The following is a 21,199-nucleotide window of genomic DNA, read 5'->3' as shown; positions in this document are numbered from 1 at the left end:
TTAGAAATTTGCAAAAATGTAACAGATATTTATCTTTAAATTTTAAGGTATTCATACAAATACTTTCAAAAACACCAATATTCATGTAGATGAATGAGCAAAGAACTTGAGAAAACATGTTCATTTACTAAAGGGAAAATAAAAATATATGGGAAAATGTTTTTCCCTGGCAGATCATCAAAGAAAAGAAACTTTAAGATGCAGTGATAGGGGCTGGCCCCATGGCGTAGCGGTTAAGTGCGTGTGCTCTGCTGCTGGCAGCCCGGGTTTGGATCCTGGGCTCGGGCCAATGCACCGCTTGTCAGGCCATGCTGTGGCGGCGTCCCATATAAAGTGGAGGAAGATGGGCGCGGATGTTAGCCCAGGGCCAGTCTTCCTCAGCAAAAAGAGGAGGATTGGCATGGATGTTAGCTCAGGGCTGATCTTCCTCACAAAAAAAAAAAAAAAAAAGATGCAGTGATATATTTTTACTTTTTGAGTTAGCAAAGTTTTTCTAATGGTGGTATTGTGGTGAAGGTGCCATGAAATGGGCTTGCTCGTGTATTTGTATTGGCAGTCTAAATTGATTCAACTCTTTTGGAAAGCAAGTCAGGAATCTTTTTTTGCCTTTAAAATTAAACTTTTTGACCCCATAATTCCATTTACAGCATTATGTATAATAATGGAAATTTTAAAACAGCTTAAGTATTCAACAAGTAAACTGTGCTGTATCTTCCATAGAAATAGGTAGACATAAAAGATTATTGTTTATGAATAATTTACAGTTTTGAGGAAATTTTTCTTTTTTTTTTTTTTTTTTGAAGAGGAAGATTAGCCCTGAGCTAACATCTGTTGCCAATCCTCCTCTCTTTGCTGAGGAAGATTGGCCCTGGGCTAACATCTGTTCTACTTTATGTGTGGGACGCCTGCCACAGCATGGCTTGATAAGTGGTGCGTAGGTCCACGCCTGGGATCCCAACCTGCGAACCCTGGGCCGCCAAAGCAGAGCGGGCAAACTTAATCACTATGCCACAGGGCCGGCCCCTTGAGGAAATGTTTTTGAGGTGAAAAAAGCAAGACACAAAGTTATTATACTCTATGAGCACAACTATATAAACCAAAGAAATAAGCTAAAAAATATACATAGGAAAAAAACAGCCGTAAGAGAATACATCAAAAAATGGTAATAATGGTTGTCTCAGGTGCATTTTCTACTGTTTTGTTTTCCTCATTCATCCATGCACCACTGTATTTTGTGTAGGTACAGACCACAGTCCCAGGACCTTAGACACTTCAGTCAGTATTTAAGTGAATGAATTTCTATAATAAGCATGAGTTACTTTTACTTTGAAAGAAATATGAATACAATCCACATCTAAGTTAAGAAGTGTGGGAAGCACTCTGGAAAGGAACCTGGTTAATAATACCTTACACTTAGATTTCCAGTTTTTAAATGTTTTCACATTTCTATTTCATGTGATCCTTTTCTATTAATAACATCACTACTTGCCTAAGTGAGAAATATCTGTTAACCTTGACTCTGTCATCTCTGACCTGCCAAATCCAGCTGATCACAAAATCTTGGGTATCCTTTCTTAGAAATGTCTCTTGATTTCACCTACATCTTTTCTCATGGTCACTGCCTTAGTTGAATCCTTTCCTGTACCACTGAAGTATCCCAGCTAGCCTCACCACTTTTCTCCTCCTGTCTCCTTTACTTTCCACACTGCTGCCAGAATTACGACACATGTAAATAACTAGCAGAATTTTGTGTGTGTGCTGTAATAAATAGGCTCTATGAAAGAAAGCAGGGGAGAGATTGACACTGCTTTCACACTCCTGCCAAAATAGCACCCTAAAATACAAAGTTGATCTGCTTAAAGCTGAGTAATTCCTTGTGACCTACATTGCTGCTTCATGAGAATCACTTGGGGAACTTGTTAAACTGTGAATTACCCAGACCCTAGAAATCCTGGTTAAGTGGATCTGTGGGCCTGGGAACATGCATTTAACAAAGTTTCCTGCTCTTGAGCCTCATGCATGTGATCACAGGACAAAGTTTTGAGGAACACTGACCTTGGAATCAAGTGCAGTCTCTAAGGTACTATAATTCTCCTCACAATTTGGCACTAGCCCATTTTGCTGTACACATTTTCTATACTTTGCCTCACCAAACACCTTGCAATCTAGCCATTCTGAAGCGGCTCACACTCACCTAGGCCCCTCTGGACTGCTGTGCTTGTGCTCATGCTGTTCCTGCCGCTCAGAGCCCCTTTTGCTGGGCTGCTCCTGCCCAGTAACTTGCTGACCTGGCACACTGTCTTCAGCTTCTCTGTAATCTGTGTCAAGTATTCCTGGGTTCACGCTCCTAGGCAGAGTCGGTCTCTCCCTCCTCCATATTTCCACAGCCTCTATTTATTACAACACACACATCCTACGTTTTGCTTACTTTTTTACATCTCTCTCTTCCTCAGTAGAGACTATGAGCCTCTTGAGGTCAGGCATGTCATTTTATTTATCTTATAACTCTAGCATAAGCCTGGCACACAATATTTGCTTGATAAATGTTTGTCATATGATTAACAGTCCAGTAAAGATGGCAGAGAAGGAGTGTTTAGTCCCGTTTTTCAATGAGGAAAATGAGATCTTAAGAAGTAAAGTCTTTGCTTGCAGTTACCCAGCTTGTTAAGTCTAGACTTGAGATTCACATCCAAGATATCTGGCTTCTTTTCTGGTTTTGGTCTTTCCAGAAAGCTAGACTGCCACAGTAAAATTACACACACACCCGTTTTTAAGCCTTTTTTTTTTTTTTCCTGCTTACATATTAGTTGATCTTTTATCATGTTTGGGGGAGAAGGTGTTTTAATAAACTTTTCTATCATATTCACACTTTATAAAATAATATCCATTCCTCTTGGGCAAGAACTGAATACTAGATATTAAGCTATTTGTCTCTGTTTCATATCCAGCCTCCTATACTCTGTTTTGTGATGCTTATCTGTATACCTTGCAGAAACCCTATTATAGTACCTAATGGGGTGTCACAAATACTTGTTTAATTAAATGCAGTTGACATTTATGTAGGTAGCATTTTATTCTGCAACCTTTAAGACAAAAATCTATATATATAAGTATTCAAATGGGTTTCCTTGTATTTTTTAAAGCTCCATTTCCAAAGTTTAGATGTGTTTCGCTTTGCCATAGACTTCAATCTTAGGTGTTGATGGAAATCAACCACCAGCTGCAGAGTTCAGAGCCAGTATGCCATAGAATACATCTAGCTATGTCTTAAACCAAATGTTAGCGATGAAATATTTAGTAGCAACTGTTCTTTTAAAAGAAACATTTTAGATAATTAGAGTCATCTTGTAATATCCTTACACCCAGCTGTCAGCTTTTTACTTTTTCTGCCAATATTTCTGGAACTGAAATCAAGAAAATGGAAATTAGGGTACCACACTTTGAAATACACTAAACACTTGGAAAACTGTTATATCTTGTAAAGATTTCCAAATAGTTTCTCAGTCAGTGTCTCAAAAGATTTTTGTAAAAATCAAATATCTATAATAACCCTCTCTAATATTAAGCTGAAATATATACATTAGTAAATAATAGGAGCATTTGAGAAATTGAAGAATTGCCTCTATTAATAGCACTGGACTTGCTTATTAAAGTAAATTTGAGCATTTTAATATCATTTTTGAAATTTTCTATTTCTTTATTTTGTTACCATGTTTAATCAGCATCGCACTGTCCTTCCATTCTCCCTTTCTTTAGCTTTAGTTAGCTTTCTTTTAATTTACTCAAATCTCCATTTTCTAGCACATCAACTTTCAATAGTATTCCTGATTCCCCACTATGTTAGACAATGATAATAGTACCCTATTTTTCCTTCCAAGTCTTCTCCCACCCTTCCACAACCTGTTATATATACAATTACTTTTTAGATTATGAAGTAATGGTAACATTGACATTCTATTTTATAACCATACTTAAATCCTATGATGTTTTGACTATAGATAGATTTTAATAGTTGAAACTAATAGTATTTACATTAATATGATTAAGTAAAAATGTTTCCACAACCAAGTGGAGTACTAGGATTGGATTTTTTTTTCTATATGTTCAGGACACACACTCGTGCAAGCATGCACACGTCACAATCAAATGGCATTTATTCCAGAAATACAAGGGTCATTTTAATGTTAGGAAATCTGTAACACACATATACACACATATTTTCTCTCTCTCTCTCTCTCTGCCCCTGCCCTCACCACAATCTTAGTAAAATAGGAATAGAAAGCTATTCTACGGCCATACCACCCTGAATGCACACGATCTCATCTGATCTCAGAAGCTAAGCAGGGTTGGGCCTGGTTAGTACTTGGATGGGAGGAATAGAAAGCTATTCCTTGACATATTAAATAATAGCTATCTCAAGCTAGAAGCTTCAGTCGGGCTTAATAATGAAAGATTCACATTCCATTCATGTTATGAATAATACAAGGAACAATCAGTGGCTATTTTCTCACCTTTTTTGTGTTGGTGTACAATACTTGTACACTTAGATAAGGGAAAGAAAACAAATATAATAGGAAAGGAGGAGACAGATTATTATTTGCAAATTTCACTTTCCATATCCATTTCTGTCTCTCCTAACTGCCCATTCATATCCTGCCTCTCAAAGTGTAACCAGTGTTAATAAAGTGATTAATCGTAGGGGGAAAATGGGAGGGATATAGGAATATATATTTATTTATATGTACTTTGTAATCCATATTTTTAATTTTATTAGTATAGAATTATAATCAACACTTCTTTGCTTAAATATCTTCTGAGTCTATCATTATATTCCCCTTTTAAATTTTTATTTAATTTTCATCATGAAAATAAATGCATCTTCCAGTAATGACAGTGTGAGGAGGTTAGGTGATTCCCCTCCATAGAAAACAAGCATAAGAATGCTGGAGTGACCATATTAATATCAGCTAAAATATATAGTTATTAAAAAAGTAATACTAGAGACAAAGAAGGACATTTCAAAACTATAAAGGAAAGAATACAGCAGAAAATATAAACAGTCTAAATATATATGCACTTAATAACAGGCACAAAATACATGAAGCAAAAACTGATAAAATTGAAAGGAGAAATAGGCAATTCAACATTTAGGGTTGGAGAGTTCAGTACTCTTCTCCCAACAGTTGATAGAATAAGTAGACAGAAAAACAAGATATAGAAGACTTGAATAAGGCAATCAACCAACTTGACCTAATTGACATCTACAGAATACCACACTCAGCAACACATTCAAAGTGCATTTGAAGAATTCATCAAGATGAGCCATATACTGGCCCACAAACATAAAATGTGTTAATAGTGTGAAAGGATTGAAATTATGCAATGTGTCATGCAACCACAAAGAAATTAAATTAAAAATCAATACAGAAAGAAAGAAAGAAAATCCCCAAATATGTGGAAATTAAATGACATATTCTAAGTAACCCATGGGTGAAAGAAGGATTCACAGGGAAAATTAGAAAATATTTTTAACTGAATGAAAATAAAAATACAACATATAATATTTGGTGTGTAGCTAAAGTAGTTATAAGAAAAAAATTTATAGCTTTAAATGCTTATACTTTTAGAAAAGAAGGAAGGTCTAAAATCAGTTATCTAAGCTGCGGCCGTAAGAAGTTAGAAAAGAAAGAGTAAATTAAACCCAAAGTAAATTTAAAAAAGGAAATAATAAAGATTAGAGCAGAAATCAAGAAAATAGAAAATAGAGAAAATCAATGAAATGAAAATCTGGTTCTTTAAAACATTCAATAAAATTGGTAAACCTTTAACTAGAATGATCAAGAAAAAAGGGAGATATAAATTAACAATATTAGGAATGAAAGAATGGATATTATTACAGATAGTATAGATACTTAAAAAGATAATAAAGGAATATTATGAACAACTTTATACCAACCAATTTGACAACTTAGATGAAATGGACATATTCCTTGAAAAATACAAATGACCAAAACTGACTCAAGAAGAAATAGAAAATCTAGAGAGACCTATATAGAGTAAAGAAATTCAATTACTAATTGAAAACCTTCCAACAACCAAAAAAACCCAGCCCCCAATGGCATAGCTGGTAATTCTTTTAAACACTGAAGGAAGAAAAAAGACCAGTCCTACCCAAATTTTCAGAAAATACAGGAGTGAAGAGAATATCACAACTTATTTTATGAGGCCAGTATTACCCAGATACCAAAGCCAAACAAAGACATCAGAAGAAAAGAAAACTAGCAGCCAATACTCCTGATGAACATAGACACAAAAATCCTTAACAATATATTGGCATATTAAATCTAGCAATATATAAAAAGGATAATACATCATGGCTACATGGGATTTATCCCAGCAAGGAAAAGCTGGCTTAACTTCCAAAAATCAATTCAGTGTAATACACCATTGTATTGATGTTGAAGGTAATAAAGTTGAAAAACCATATGATCATCTCAATAGACGCAGAAAAGGTATTTGACAAAATTCAACACAAACTCAAAAACTCGCAGCAAACTAGGAATTGAAGGCAACTTCCTCAACTTGATAAAGGATATCTATGAAAAAACAACTAAAATCATACTTCAGTGAATGATTTTATACTTTTCTACTTAAGATCAAGAACAAGGCAAAGATGTTTGCTCTCACCAGTTTTATTCAACATTATACTGGAAGTTGTAGCCAGTACAGTATGACAAGAAAAAGAAAGGACATATAGAATAGAAAGGAAGAAGTAAAACTGTTTTATTCACAGGTGGCATGTACGTAGAAAGTTCTGCATAAAGGAATCTGCATTAAAAAACTAATAGAACTAATGCGTGAATTTAGCAAGGCTGAAGGATACAAGATATAAATAAGAATTAATTGTATTTTTATATACTAACAATGAACAATCCAAAATGAAATTAAAAAACAAAACCACAATAGCATTATATAATTACTTAGAAATAAATTTTAAAAAAGATATGCAAAACCTGTACACTGAAAACTACAAGATATTGCTGACAGAAATTAAAGAAGACTTAAATTAATTGAGAGATACAGCATGTTCTTGAATTGGAAGACTGAATATTGTTAGGATGGCAATTCTCATGAAATTGATCTATGGAGTCAGTGCAGTTCTAATCAAAATCTTGTCAGTTTTCTTCATAGAAATTGACAAGCAGGCTCTAAAATTTATATGGAAATGCAAAGACATAAAATAGCAAAAAAAAATTTTTTTAGGTACAAAATCTGAGGACTTACAGTACCTGACTTTTAGACTTGCTCTAAAGCTACACTGGTCAAAATAGTACAGTATTAGCATAAGGATAGACATATAGATGAATGGAGGAAATTTGAGAGTCTAGAAAGAACCATACTTAATATGATAATTGATTTTTTACGAAGGCACCAAGGTAATTCAAGAGGGAAAGAATAATCTTTCAAAAAACGATAGTAGAATAACTAGATATCCATATGAAGGAATAAAAAAAAAATCTTAACAGTGTCTTCACACTAAACCCCAAAATTCGTTCAAAATGGATCCTAGACCTAAACATAAATGCTAAAAACATCATGCTAAATGAAGGGAGCCAGACACAAAAGATTACATACTGTATGACGCCTTTTATATGAAATTCTACAATAAGCAAAACTATATAGTAACAGAAACCAGATTAGTAATTACCTAGGACCTGGGGTGGGAGTGGAGATTGATTGCAAAGGGAGAAAACTTTTAGGGGTGGGTAATTGAAGTGTTTTAAACTTGGTTGTAGTGGTAGTCTTCACAACTGTATACTTTTACCAAGACTCATCAAACTGAATTTTAAATTATACCCCAAATAAAGCTGAAATAAAAATAATACAATCATGTAGTTTTAAATTACTACTGAAAGGTTAATAAAAACAGCCGGGTACTACTCGTCCTTCCTCCCATCCTCTCCCCCTAACTTGTCTTGTCCCGTGTTGTTCTTCAGGAAAACCACTTTCGACTATTTTAGCTACTACTCTTATTTACCACCTTATAATAATGGGGTATACTGCTGTCCTTTGGCCCACCAATAGTTAACATCCATTAATTTCTTCCTATAACATATGATTTTTAACTCTCAATACTTTCCTTCACCTTCTCATCATCCTGATATATTTAATTTTTACTGGTTAAATTCACACTTAGTGAGTCCATTATTATGCCCATATAAATATTGTTCAATGAAGAGGCAAATAGTGCATATGGTTATATCTTTTCTGGTAAAACTTTGTTGTTGTTGTTTTAATTAAGTAATTGCCTCATTTTAGAAATTTGCTTAGTTACCGTTGTATCTGAGTTTGTCTTCCCATAGGCTTCAATCCATCTTTGTAAGAACTTTCACCTGTGAGATCATTGGTTTGGTTATTTTCTTAAGATATCCTTCCTAGAGCCTTCAGTTTTTCTTATTTAATCTTAACTGCTCCCTCAGTCTGTTTCACAGCTGTTGTTGTAAGACTTCTCTTTGCTCTCATCCTGGAAATTCCCTACACCTGCTTCCTGTGTTGGAGCCTTGATTTCCTGTGCCCCATACCTCCTCCATGGTTTACTCCCTCATTTACAGGAGCATATCCTCTAGTGCCTTCCTGAAAAGAGGTAACTGAGAGGTAAATTTTTTGAGATTTTACATACCTAAATATGTCGTATTCTACTCCTACAAGTATGTGATATTTTAGGTGAGTGTAGAATTCTAGGTTGAAAATCATTTTTACTCAGAATTTTTAAAATATTGCTTTAATATCTTTTAGCTTCCAGTTTTGCTTTGAGTGGTCCAGTGCCATTCTGGTTCCTGATCTTTTATTTTATTTTATTTTTTCTTTGGAAATGATTATTATCTTCTCTTCATGCCTGGTGTTGTGAAATTTTATGGCTGTACCTTGGTGTGGGTCATTTTTCATTTATTGTACTGTGCACTCAGTGGGTCCTTGCTTTCTAGAGGCTCACATCCTTCAATTCTTGGAAATTTTCTTGCCTTACCTTTTTGATATTTTTTTCTCTATTTTCCTTGCTCTTTCTGGAATTCCTACAAGTCATACATTAGACTTCCTGGGTTCCCTTTTCTAATTTTTTACCTTTCCCTCCTATTCCTCATCTCTTTCTTTTTATTCTGCCTTCTGGAAAACTGCCTTGACCTTTATTGATTTTTCTTCAGCTCTTATTCTCTAATTGTTCTTTTCTTATTGGTTCCTTTTTTGGTCACTGATACAATATTTTCTCTTATCTTAGAATATTTTAATTAGTTTCTTTGACATTTTATTCTGTTCCATCATTCTCTTCCTTAGCACTCCTGTTGTGTTTTGGTCTCTGTCTTTAATATTGGAGACTTTCCTCAAATGCATCAAGATCCTTGGCTATCATTCGTATTTAAAAGGCATTAAAAGCTGATTAAAAGCTCTGGTCTGTTGGTGGACTACACTGTAGGAAATTCCTAAATGTCACAGTCTTTCTCTAGGTTAGTCAGTTTTGGATCCTTTTCTGGAGAAAATCTACCATCTCCTGTATGGGTCTGCTTATGTTCTAGAGCTTTACCAAACAAAGGGGCTTTGGGTCTTGTTAGACTTTCATATAATCCTCTGGTTTTAGTTGCAACTTTACGTTTATCTACTTCTGTGTCTATTTAAGTCCAAAGCCTCTTGGGTGTAGTTTTTTCAGAAACTATGCCTTCTGATTTCGGAAGGATTAGGAAGTCCTTGACTACACTAAGTGGAGTTGGAGACCTGGAATTCTAATAGTTCCAGGTATCTTCTAGTCCTGAACCTTTCTGAGGTTCTGTGAGAATTGGCTTGCTTCTTATCTATAGGCACTTAAATTTAATATTCCTCACCTCATTTGTCATTCTTTTTTTCCCCTCTCTTTATATATTATGGTTTAGGGTTACAGTTTTCTAGCTTCATCAAAGAAGGTGTTTGTTTTTCTTGTTCTCCTTATTTAGGAGTGATTGAGGGCACAAAGGTCTTTATTCTGATATTTTGAATTCAGAAGTTATCCCCTCTGCCTTTTAATAATCACACTATTCTGCAGCTCTTCCCCCTTCTCCTTGCTGTCTTTTCATATCAGTACCTGCAGATCTGCATCATTCGTTTTAACAGGTGTATAGTATTTCACAGAATGCTTTACTATAGTAATATGTAATCATTCCCCTTAATGAATATTTTGGTTGTTTCTAGTTTTTGCTTTCATGAACAGTGCTGCAATGAATATTCTTTAACCTACTTTATGGTGAATTTTTACAAACATATCCATATAATAAGTTCCTCGTCATGGGATTGCCTAGTCTAAGAATGTCATTTTAAATTTTGAATTATATTGTCAGACTGTCTTCTGGAAAGTTTACAAACACACCAACAATCTGAGAGTGCTATCTTAGTAATAGTGGGTTTCATCAAGCTTAAATTTTTTCAACCTGATAAGTAAAAAATGGGAATGTATCATTTTTATTTGCATTTTTTAATTATTTTATTGTTTATTATCTATTTAAATTTTTTTCTACAGACTCTGTATTTCTAAGGCTTTCTTATTCATCTTTTTCTTACTGATGTATCTATTTGTAAATTAAAAAAAAAAAATTAGTCCTCTGTCAAAGGTGTTGCAAATATATCTTCCCAGTTTGCCACTGTCTTACAATTTGGTTTATAGTACTTTTGCCAGACCAAAATCTTTGACTGTTAGTCATATTTATCTATCTTTTTTCTGTATGGCTTCTTGGTATCAGAGCATTAACATGTAAATAAACTATAGTTTTCCTTCATGTGAACAATAATCAATTATATAATGGAAGAGAAGAAACCATTCACAAGATTAACAAAAAGATCGGTTATCTAGAAATAAACTTAATATAACCATAGCAGAACTTACATGAAGAAATCTTTTAAAACTCTACTGAGAAGGCAAAGATTTCTTGGACAGGACACAAAAGCCCTAATCATAAAAGAAAATTAGATAAATAGAACTTTATCAAAATTAAAATTTTTTGCTCATCAAAAGACAATACCAGGAAGGGGCTGGCCTGGTGGCATAGTGACTAAGTTCGCATGCTCCACTTTGGCAACCCCAGGTTTGCAGGTTCAGATCCCAGGGGTGGACCTGTGTACCGCTTATCAAGCTATGCTGTCGCAGGCATCCCACATATAAAATAGAGGAAGATGGGCACAGATGTTAGCTCAGGGCGAATCTTCCTCAGGAAAAAGAGGAGGATTGGCAATGGAGGTTAGCTCAGGGCTAGTCTTCCTCACCAAAGAAAAAAAAAAAGACAACACCAGGAAAATGAATAGACATGCCAATATTCTCAGTAATTATAAGCGACAGAAAACTTACATCCAGAGTATATAAAGAACCTCTGAAGTCAACATTTACAAAAATCAACTACCTAATATAAACATGGGTCAAAGACTCAGACATTTCACAGAAGATATACAAATCACCGATAAGCACATGAAAAGGTTTTCAATATTATTAGTCATCAGTAAATACAAATTAAATGTTTGATTTGTTTTTTGCGTATGCATTTTGCATAAAATGTTTTAATTTGTAGAGATACCACTACATACCTACATAGCTAAAATAAAAAAACTGATACTACTCACTAGTTGTGAGAACATAGAGCAACTGGAACTCTTATTTATTGCTGGTGGTAATGCAGAATTGTCAACCGCTTTGCAGAACTGGTAGACAGTTTCTTATAGAGTTAAACATAACATTTACCTTATGTGTCGGGAATTCACCAAGACCAGGTTTGATGGTTGCTAGGAGGACTCACAGGACTCAGCATGTAGTCATGCTCATGGCTGTGATTTATTACAACTAAAGGCTACAAAGCACAGTCAGCAAAGGACAAGGTGCACCGGGAGAAATCCAGAGGAGCCTAGGTGCAAGCTTCCAAGGGTCCTCTCGCAGTGGAGTCACACAAGTACACTTAATTTCCCCAGCATGGAGTTGTGACATGTGTAGCCAACCAGGAAAGCTTGTTAGACATTCAGTGCACAAGTGGACAAGTATTATAGTAGAGGCTGATCCCTCGGCCCAGCACATACCCAGATTCCAGAAGGAAAACAGGTATTCAACATGAATCATATTGTTTTCATAAACAGTTTAGCCACAGTGAGCCACTCTTATCAGTTAGGGGGTAGGAGTCCTCTCAGAATTTAAGATCCAAGTTCCCAGGCACTAACCAAGGGCCAGCTTTGCAAGCAGGCCTTTTTAGGGATAAGCAGTCAGTCTGCACACCATACAACCCAGCATTTTACTCCTGAGTATTTACCAAGAGAAATAAAAGTACATGTCCACTAAAACAAAAACAAAAGAACTGATATAAGAATGTTCACAGCCAAAATTGGAAACATCCCATATATTGAACAACTGAAGAATGGACAAACAAGTTGTATATTTTGAAATACTACTTAGTGATTAAAAAGAACTAGTTACTGATATATTAACAACATAGATAAAGCAGAAAACAGTAAGTTAAGCAAAAGAAGCCAATCACAAAAGAGTACACACTGTGTGATTTGATTTATATGAAGTCAAGAACCAGCAAAACTAATCTACAGTTAGAGAAATCAAAATGTGATTGGGGGCAGAGAAAGAAGTTCATTGGAAAAGAGCATGAGGGAATGTTCTGGGATAATAGAAATGTTCTATATCTTGTGTGGTGGTTATATGGATGTAAAAAGTTGTCAGAAATCATCAAACTTAACACTTAATCAAAATTAAGATGTACAGTTCCTTGTATGTTAATTATAGTTCAATGAAAAAATACCTACTGAGGAACACTGAAAAATATGCTTAGATAAGTGGAAATACATACTTGGATAGGAAGAATATCTTGTAAAAATGGCAGTTCTCCCTAAATTAGAATACATCAAAGTGTTCTCAATCAAAATACCAGGTTTTGCTTTGATCTTTGTTTTTGAACTTAACAGAATGATTCTAAAGTTCATCTGGAATTAGAAGCCAAGTTTAATGAGACTGTGAAGGTACTGTAGGGAAAGCATTTGGGCTGAATTTAAAGGATAAGTATGATTGAAATGGCAATGAATGAGAATAGAGGTAGAAGAAAGATCATGGACCCTATTTACAAAGGCAAAGAAAACTGTAAAGGGAAAAGATTGATCCAAAATAAGATTAGAGCTTGGAGTTGGGGGAAAAAGAGAGTAAGGGCGGAGCATAGTTTTACTGGTTGGCAAGGCTTTGAGTTTGAGCTATATTCTGTAGATTCTAGAGATTCACCATATTATTTTAATTGAATAGGGATGTGATTAGATGTGTGTTTTAGGTGGCCATTTCTAGTGACACTGTGGGTAATGAATTGGGGAGGGGAGAAATGCAACAGTGTGTGCTTTCAGGGCTTTTTGCCTTAGTTCCTACTGCGCTCTTAACCTGCTCTGCCCTTCTCCTCATTCTGTACCTGTCACAAGTCCTTTCCATTTATTAAGTCCCTCTCCCTTAAACACACGCACACACTTTCTCCTATAATTACTACAGTCAGCCTTGTAGATTGTAAAGTAATAAAGGTCAGAACTCTGTCATTCTCACTTTCGTTTATATATATATATACACGTGTGTATGAATGACTTTTTTCCTCTTTTCCATCACCCTATTCCTTCACTTTAATTGCCAGTGTCTTATAGATAGCAGTGCTTAATGAATGCTTGTTGAATTAGAGACAAATCAGTGTCCCATGTGAGAACTCTTTAGGGTCTAATAGTGATAGAGAAGATGGCAAAAAAAAACAAGTGATGAATTTGAGGGCGATTTAATGAATAGAAGTGACATCATGCAAGAGGAGTTGAGAACTCCAAAGATTCTAACCTTGGAGATTGAGAGAGTGGTGATGTCATGAAAAATGTCCCCATTTGAGTAATAAGCAGAGTCAGAGGTACCAACAAGAGAAGCAATTAAAAGAGGCCAGAAAAATATCACAGATTATTTTGACTTTTTATTGGGGACAAACTTTAAATCATTTATAACATGAATAGTTTCTTTCCTTTGTAACTTTTAACTTTTAATTATGAAGATTTTTAAGATGATATAACATATGAACCTGAGAAATTTTTAACGTTATGAAAATATCCACTTTTAAAATGTTCTCTCTATATATTGTAGTGACTTTGTAATAGATGCTCAAATAGTGAGGGAGAAGTAGGGGTATGTGAGCCCCTGTGTGTGTGTATGTGTCTGTATTTTGTCCTGGGAAAATGACATCCTGACAGGACAGAACAAAAGAGCAGTGCTGAAAATAGCTAGACTAAAGGTTGTTTTTCTGTCACCACACACCAGATATGGAGAGTAGTAGAAGCAGACAGATGGACAGTTCTACTAGTTTTGGAATGTTCGAATAAAGAAACATTCTGTTCCTTTTATTCAGAAAAGGAATTTCTAGGCTAAATTACTGGTTTCAGTAATAGGTTTTATATTCTGACCAAAGAAACATTATTTTTTTACCCTGGGAGTAATGACTCATGCTTTTCTCAGAATTTTGCTTTTGTGGAAACTAAAGTGCAGTCATAAATACAGCACTGTTATTTGGATTTTAGTGCTAATACTATTGTGAGTAGACTAGTGATGGGTAAGAACACTAGTATTGTAAAGCCAGTTGTAACAAAGGACCAAGCACAGGTTTTAATTAGCAGGTTTCTAGAGACGTGATAGATTTTTTTTTAAAACTAATAAGCTAATTATTGTGATTTTGTTAATTATGCTATAAAAATAGAACTCATACTTGCATCTTTTTTAAAAAATACTTCATCATTTTGAGGTCTTTGTGACAGAAGGTAAATTTCTGACTTCCAACATTGACAGTGGAGATATTTTAAAGAATTTTTTCTGTGCCTTTTTTCTTATACCCCCCAAAATTGGCATGAAACTATCAAATTATAATCACATAGACTATAAAGTAACTATCAAATAATAGAGGTTATTAGTATTGACTATATGAAGTTAAAAGTTTATGTTTCAGTTTTAGTTTAACCTTAATCTTGCAATTTAAGAAATAAAGGTTTGAGAGCCAGCCCTGATGGCCTAGCGGTTATTAAAGTTTGGTGCGCTCCACTTCAGCGGCCCAGGTTTGGTTCATGGGTGCAGGATCACACTGCTCGTCTGTCAGTAGCCATGCTATAGCAGCAGCTCACATAGAAGAACTAGAGGGACCTACAACTAGAATATACAACTATGTACTGGGATATGGGAAGGGGGGGAAAAAAAAAAAGAAGCAGATTGGCAACAGATGTTAGTTCAGAGCAAATTTTTCCCAGCAACAAAAAAGTGTCAGCATTAAAGCAGTGGCCTACCCATTTAAAAAAAAAAAAAAAAAAAAAGCAAGTCAAATCTAGCTTCTGATATCAAAAGGTTAGTTTAAAATGATTAGTTTAAAAAAAAAAAACAGGGCGCGCTCCGCTGCTGGCGGCCCGGGTTCGGATCCCAGGCGCACCCGGGCGCGCACCGACACACCGCTTCTCCGGCCATGCTGAGGCCGTGTCCCACATACAGCAACTAGAAGGATGTGCAGCTATGACATACAACTATCTACTGGGGCTTTGGGGAAAAAGAAGTAAATAAATAAAATTATAAAAAAAAAAAAAAAAAAGAAAGAAGGAAATAGAGGTTTGAATGTTCCCGTTATGTATCATACTAGATGCTCTCACTCTGAATTTTCACCACATGGGGATTCTCCATCCTGTATCCATCCCTGTGATAACCATTATTCGGCACGTACACAAAAGTCTCTGTTCATGTCCCCGCCGTCTCTCTCCAACCTAGGAGCTTTCCCTTATCTCTTCTCTCTAATCTTTGCAGTCATTCCCTGTCTTGAGGTACTACTCCCTAGTGAAGGTTTAGAATTTTATCTCAGTTCCCTTTTTCAAACTTTCTTATAACTCCTTCTGTGCCTTTATTTTAATTTCAGCAAAATTAGCTAATGAATCATAATGTGTGAAGCATTGGGATAACAGACAATTCACTGACTTAACCAGTTTACAAGTTTTTTGTCAGTAGATACATTTTATAAGGAAGCGCTTGAACTCATTGAATTATTATCGGGTAATTTATTGTTTAACTATGCTTTAGGTGGTTAACTCATGTCATTTTGAGCATCAGTGAATAAAAATGGAAATATTCAACTTACTAATCACTCCTGTTGCTGTTTTTACAGTTATACCCATTTCAATTTGTCATTCTCATTGCTCTCATTTTAAGATATAGTAACTGTAATTTCTCGGATACTTGCTACATTATACTATATCAAGTGTAAGTGAACCGTAAATGTTTGAAACGGCAAAGACCATCTACTAATATTTCTCTCCCATCATTAAATGGATTCTGAAATACCTTGCCCATATTGTATTGTCTGAAAAGATTGATTTTTTTTTTTTTTTAATATTTGTGCTTACATGACTCCACATTGTTGTTGCTATCATTTGTAGGACTGCTCCTCTTTCCATTTTGGCTAGGTGATGCTTGTGCTGAAATTAAGCTACCCTTTCTCTGATTGCACTTCTGGGAGATCTGTGTTCCTTTGATTGCCAAACAGCTATCCTGCATGGCTTCAAATTTTGCTTTAGTGAAATAGGCCTTTTACCAGAGATCAAATACAGAAGTATGATAAATCACTATTAAAGTTGGTCAGCAATTGCTTGCAATGGAGTTTTTCACTATTACTAGTGTAATACTAAAGTATTCTGTTATTGCCAGAAAATGAAACAGATGATGTGATTACATCAGAATATAATGTTATTGTTTGATCTTTATCATTGAAAAAGCAATTTTTTTAAATCAAGTTTCTACTGTATTTCGTGTCTTTCATCCAGTGTTGTAGCATCCCTCATGAAATGTATTGTTACCTATGGATAGACTTGGGTAATAGTCACTGAACAAATAATACAGTATCTTACATTCTTAGAGTATAGTTTGAAGAAAATGGAACATGCTTGCAACTAGTTCTTTATGGGTTTATCTGATGAAGTAAAACTGGGGAATATTTGTTTTGGCCAATAAATTTGGCATGTGAAATGAGCGGATTAAGAATAGACGTTAAGTGATCAGCTTAAGTGAAATAACATCTTAATGCACTATACATTCTATGCTTTGTATCTGTTTGTAAGAATACCAGTAACATATCAATAGATAGGGAATAAGAGGAAATACTTGAAGAGATTACAATAATGGCCTCTAAGAAAGGAAATCAGTTCAAGGACAAAGGCTGAGATTGTGATATTGGGGCAAAAGGATAAAAATAGCAACAGTGGATAAATAACTAGACAAAAATGTCAGGGACCTAAGTATTGATATGGTAACCAAGGATACTCAATACATCTCGAGCCAGATTTTCCCAGTCTAACCTAATTGTGGTGCTATATTAAATACTTGGTAAACTGAAATGTGTTTTCATAACACTGTATTACACTGATGCTTAATTATGTAGTACAGCCGTTAGGGACTATCCCTTGGGATGAATGAAGCTAAAAGCACACTCCTAGTATTTTTGGTAAAAGTTCATTGGAGAGTACCTGTTCCCACAGAACATACTACTAAAATTGGAATGACAACAGATAGCATGGCCCCTGTGCAAGGTTGATACACACATTGAGAAAGTACTCCATATTTTTAAGCTAATGTTTTTGTTTGATTCACTTGCCAGCAGGCTGTTTTCCTGCTGCAAAGCAAATTGGTGGAGTTCATTTCCACTTCCTCCTTAGCCTGTCAGTATTGGCAGAATCACCGCCAGGATCACTGCAGCACAGTCCAGACCTTATCATTCCATTTTGAAAATATTGTACTTGTAACAGCCAATTACAGCAATGATATATGAATATCTGCATTGTTCATTATTGGTGCACGGTACTATGTAATCCTAGGCACAGGCACCACAGTTGCAGGTTTATGGCACTTGGCCTCAGGAAATAGGGAAATCTATTGGATACTGTAGACCATTGATGGAGGTTTCTGATTGGTCCCTGATTCAATTTGGCCTTCTGGCAGATAGTACATATTTGTTAAGTTTGGAATGTTCAGTTGGCCAAAAATGAAAATAATACTCCAAAGCAAAGAGACCCTCTATGAAATATATCTGTATGCAATAAGGTGAATATATTGTATCTGCTAGTGCCCTCAATCAGAGTTGCTAGCTCCATCTTGATTAGACCTGATCAGACTGAAAATTTACTATTTTGGCATTTGGGGTTTTTTTTTCCTTTCTCTATGGACAGAAACTGAGAAGCTGGTTCTACTGAGAAACCTGTAGCTGACCCAAGTTTTGCTTTGTTTATAATGCCAGTATAAAGTTGGTATGCAAGACTCATATTTTCGTCATTGTCAGGAAAGACCATAACGTTAATCAGTGGGGTACAGACAAGTTTTAAGCATCCAGACACTAGAGGGGTCCCACCAGAAGGAATAATACTTGACTAGAAGTCCCAATAGTGACTAAATTATATCTTCATCCTATGACATAAAGAAATAAGGTAGCTGTTCATTCTTGATGAAGAGAGAAAAAGACAAAGGGGAACAGTGTGAAGTGTTTTCCAGAAAGTCATCCACCCTCACCTGTAGTAGCGGGAAAACGTGAAAGAAGACTGGTGAGGTGTTCAGAGCCGTAGAAAGGCTTATGAAGGCATTACGCTATACCAGAAAGAAACAAAAATAAAAGAGGAAAAGCCATTTGATAACCTTCAGGGAGAGAAGTTCTCGTTCCTGATGCCTTATGGAAACATCTTGCCTTCAGCTTGTGCCTTCAGCTGGTTTATTATAGGTCTTGAAAAGAACCAAATCAAGTGAGCTGGAAGACACATTGTTACCATTTTCTAGATGTTCTTAATTTAATTAAGATGTTGAATCTAGATGTCCTTAAGCTCTTTAATGAATTTATCTGTCTGGGCCCAGAGTGAGGTACTCTTCTGTCTCAAATCTCCTTAGATCACTAGCAGCCAGGAAATAACTGTTTTAGAAATCAGCCAAGTCCAGGATGGTGTTAGCTTCATTAGGGCAGGAAATTATTTTTGGTGAAACCCCTAGGTTTTTGAAAGAAAAAGAGTTAGTTTTAATACTGACTTTAAGCAGAAAAGGAGAGCCCTTTTGTAATTTTTCTTAAGTGAACCCATCAATAGTGAAAGGAACAATGAATGGTTGGCATCATCTCTGTAATTCCAAGTAATAAATGGATTTTCTTCCTGAAGTATATGGGACATGAGTCTCATTTGTACAGGGGAATTACAAAGGACTGTGATCCCCATTTTTTAGTTATCATCATTACTAACTTTGGTTATAAACTTTTACTTGTAAAAAGTGAAGCTTTCAGGACCTTTTCTCTTTATGTTCCATGGGAGCTAAAATTTTTGCTTAGCAGGGAATTAGAGTAACATTTCAGGAACCCCTCCATATTTTGCATTTCCTTTATAGCAAGCCATGCTTCCTTGCTGGGCTGGTCTCTTCATTGATCTCATATTGATTAAATTTTCCCAGAGGCAATCAGGTATATAACGAGGCTTCTATTTTCACTGTCTGTTGAAGTATACTCTTGGTCCTTAAACAACCCTTAAATACCTTAGGGTTGTTTCTCTCTTTATATAAAAGATACTACTTTGTTACCATTTTACAGGGAAATTTATCTCTTTTCTCCTTGAAAAATTATCCTCCACATTATACCAAGTTTCCTTTAAGTATTGCTTCAGTGAACTAAATAATGTCTTACTGAATGTAGAAGAGAACTGTGTCATTGGTTTTTAGCCCAGAAAGATCATTCCTGCTTACTTCCAGTCAATTCAAATATAATTAAAAGGCATTATTTTAACATGAAGAGAAAATCAGTAGTATGGTCTATTTCGTTTCCCTTCACTGCTAGCTTTTTCTCACTGGTCATTATTTTTTTCAATCCAAGAGCCAAAAATATTTGTAACCATGACTTTGCATTTTTAGTTATATTACTCATTGCAGTTTTTCCCCTTTTTCTTTAAATAAGAAAACCAATATAATCTCACATGTAAACTTAAGGAAGTAGATTTTACACATTACTTACGGCATAATTCTAAAATAAGAATTTTTGTGTGTATTTCCATCTGCTTTTTGTTTATGTCTCTTGTTGACTTATATTTGATTGTTTCCTCTTGTGTTTTATGATTATTGACATATGGCAGATGTCCATTTGATGCTTATGCTCTGCTGAGAGTGTACAAACTGAGTTAAACAGATAAAGGCCACATCCTTTGGGAATTTTGTGGTTCAATAAGAATACAGAGACATGTATAAAGATGAAGACAGAGATATCGGTACAGATATCAAATACATAAATAAAATATTCTACATCAAAAAATATATATAAATATTTTTAAAATACTAGTATCTACCATCTCCTTACAGCAAGCCTGAAACAATAAAGTTCTGGCCCCTTTCTGGACACATGGATCTAGATAGCATTGATCCAATAGATAAGAGAGAGGGAAGCTTTATTGAATTTCCATGCTCCAAGCACTATGCTAAGGATTTACATGTATATCTCATTTAATTCTTATAACATCACTATGAGGTAGTAACTCTTTTTATTCACCTTGTGCAAATAAGGAAACTCCTTGAAACTTCCCCTCCTGAGGAAGTCTTAAGAGTTGCAGAGTCCTCCCTAGAGTCAGTAGAACTGAGGATGATGGAGCCGTGATCTGAACCAAAGCAAAAACACTCTGGTTAGACAATTTCTGCTTTACCCTTAGAACTAGACTGGGCTCGTATATGTTGTTCTCTTTGCTACTAAATAATGAATAATACCATAGTTGAAAAAATGTAGAGGTTTCCAAAATGTTTTCAGGTCCCTTAGTTGTTCATTTGCTACAGGCATTAAAATGTTAAACCTCAAGTCACTGGATTAGATTCTTTTTATGGAATGGTTAACTTTGTCCTTTTCTTTGGGCAAAAGGAGGCACCCTTAATCCTGTCCACTTGTAATACAATGCATGCCATTAGTCACCGGGTGGGCTGGTTAATAAAGAGGAATCAAAGAATTAGAGCTACTACTCTTATCTACTACTAAAAAAACAAGGCAAAATATTAATGTATTTTTTCATTGGAAGTAGTCATTCTTTTAGTTCTGTATTTTGAAATCTTAATTTATCAAATACTACCATCTTGATCTGAAAAAGTAAATGGAGTTTCTAGAGTTGCCTGATTTACAATTTA

The 21,199-nt window shown here is 35.2% G+C and overlaps 1 protein-coding gene and 1 pseudogene across 1 annotated transcript in view; both read left to right on the top strand.

Annotated features, from left to right (window-relative positions):
• PIK3CA (phosphatidylinositol-4,5-bisphosphate 3-kinase catalytic subunit alpha) overlaps positions 1-21,199 on the top strand; it is a 72,307-nt gene that overhangs the window by 14,274 nt on the left and 36,834 nt on the right. The window lies entirely within an intron of this gene.
• On the top strand, positions 17,549-17,646 carry LOC147915192 (U6 spliceosomal RNA; annotated as a pseudogene).

This window comes from Ceratotherium simum, chromosome 15, assembly GCF_057802395.1.
Source record: "Ceratotherium simum simum isolate JZ-2026a chromosome 15, ASM5780239v1, whole genome shotgun sequence".
NCBI lineage: Eukaryota > Metazoa > Chordata > Mammalia > Perissodactyla > Rhinocerotidae > Ceratotherium > Ceratotherium simum.
The sequence above is the reverse complement of the archived record's forward strand: the minus strand, read 5'-3'. Positions and strand labels throughout refer to the sequence as shown.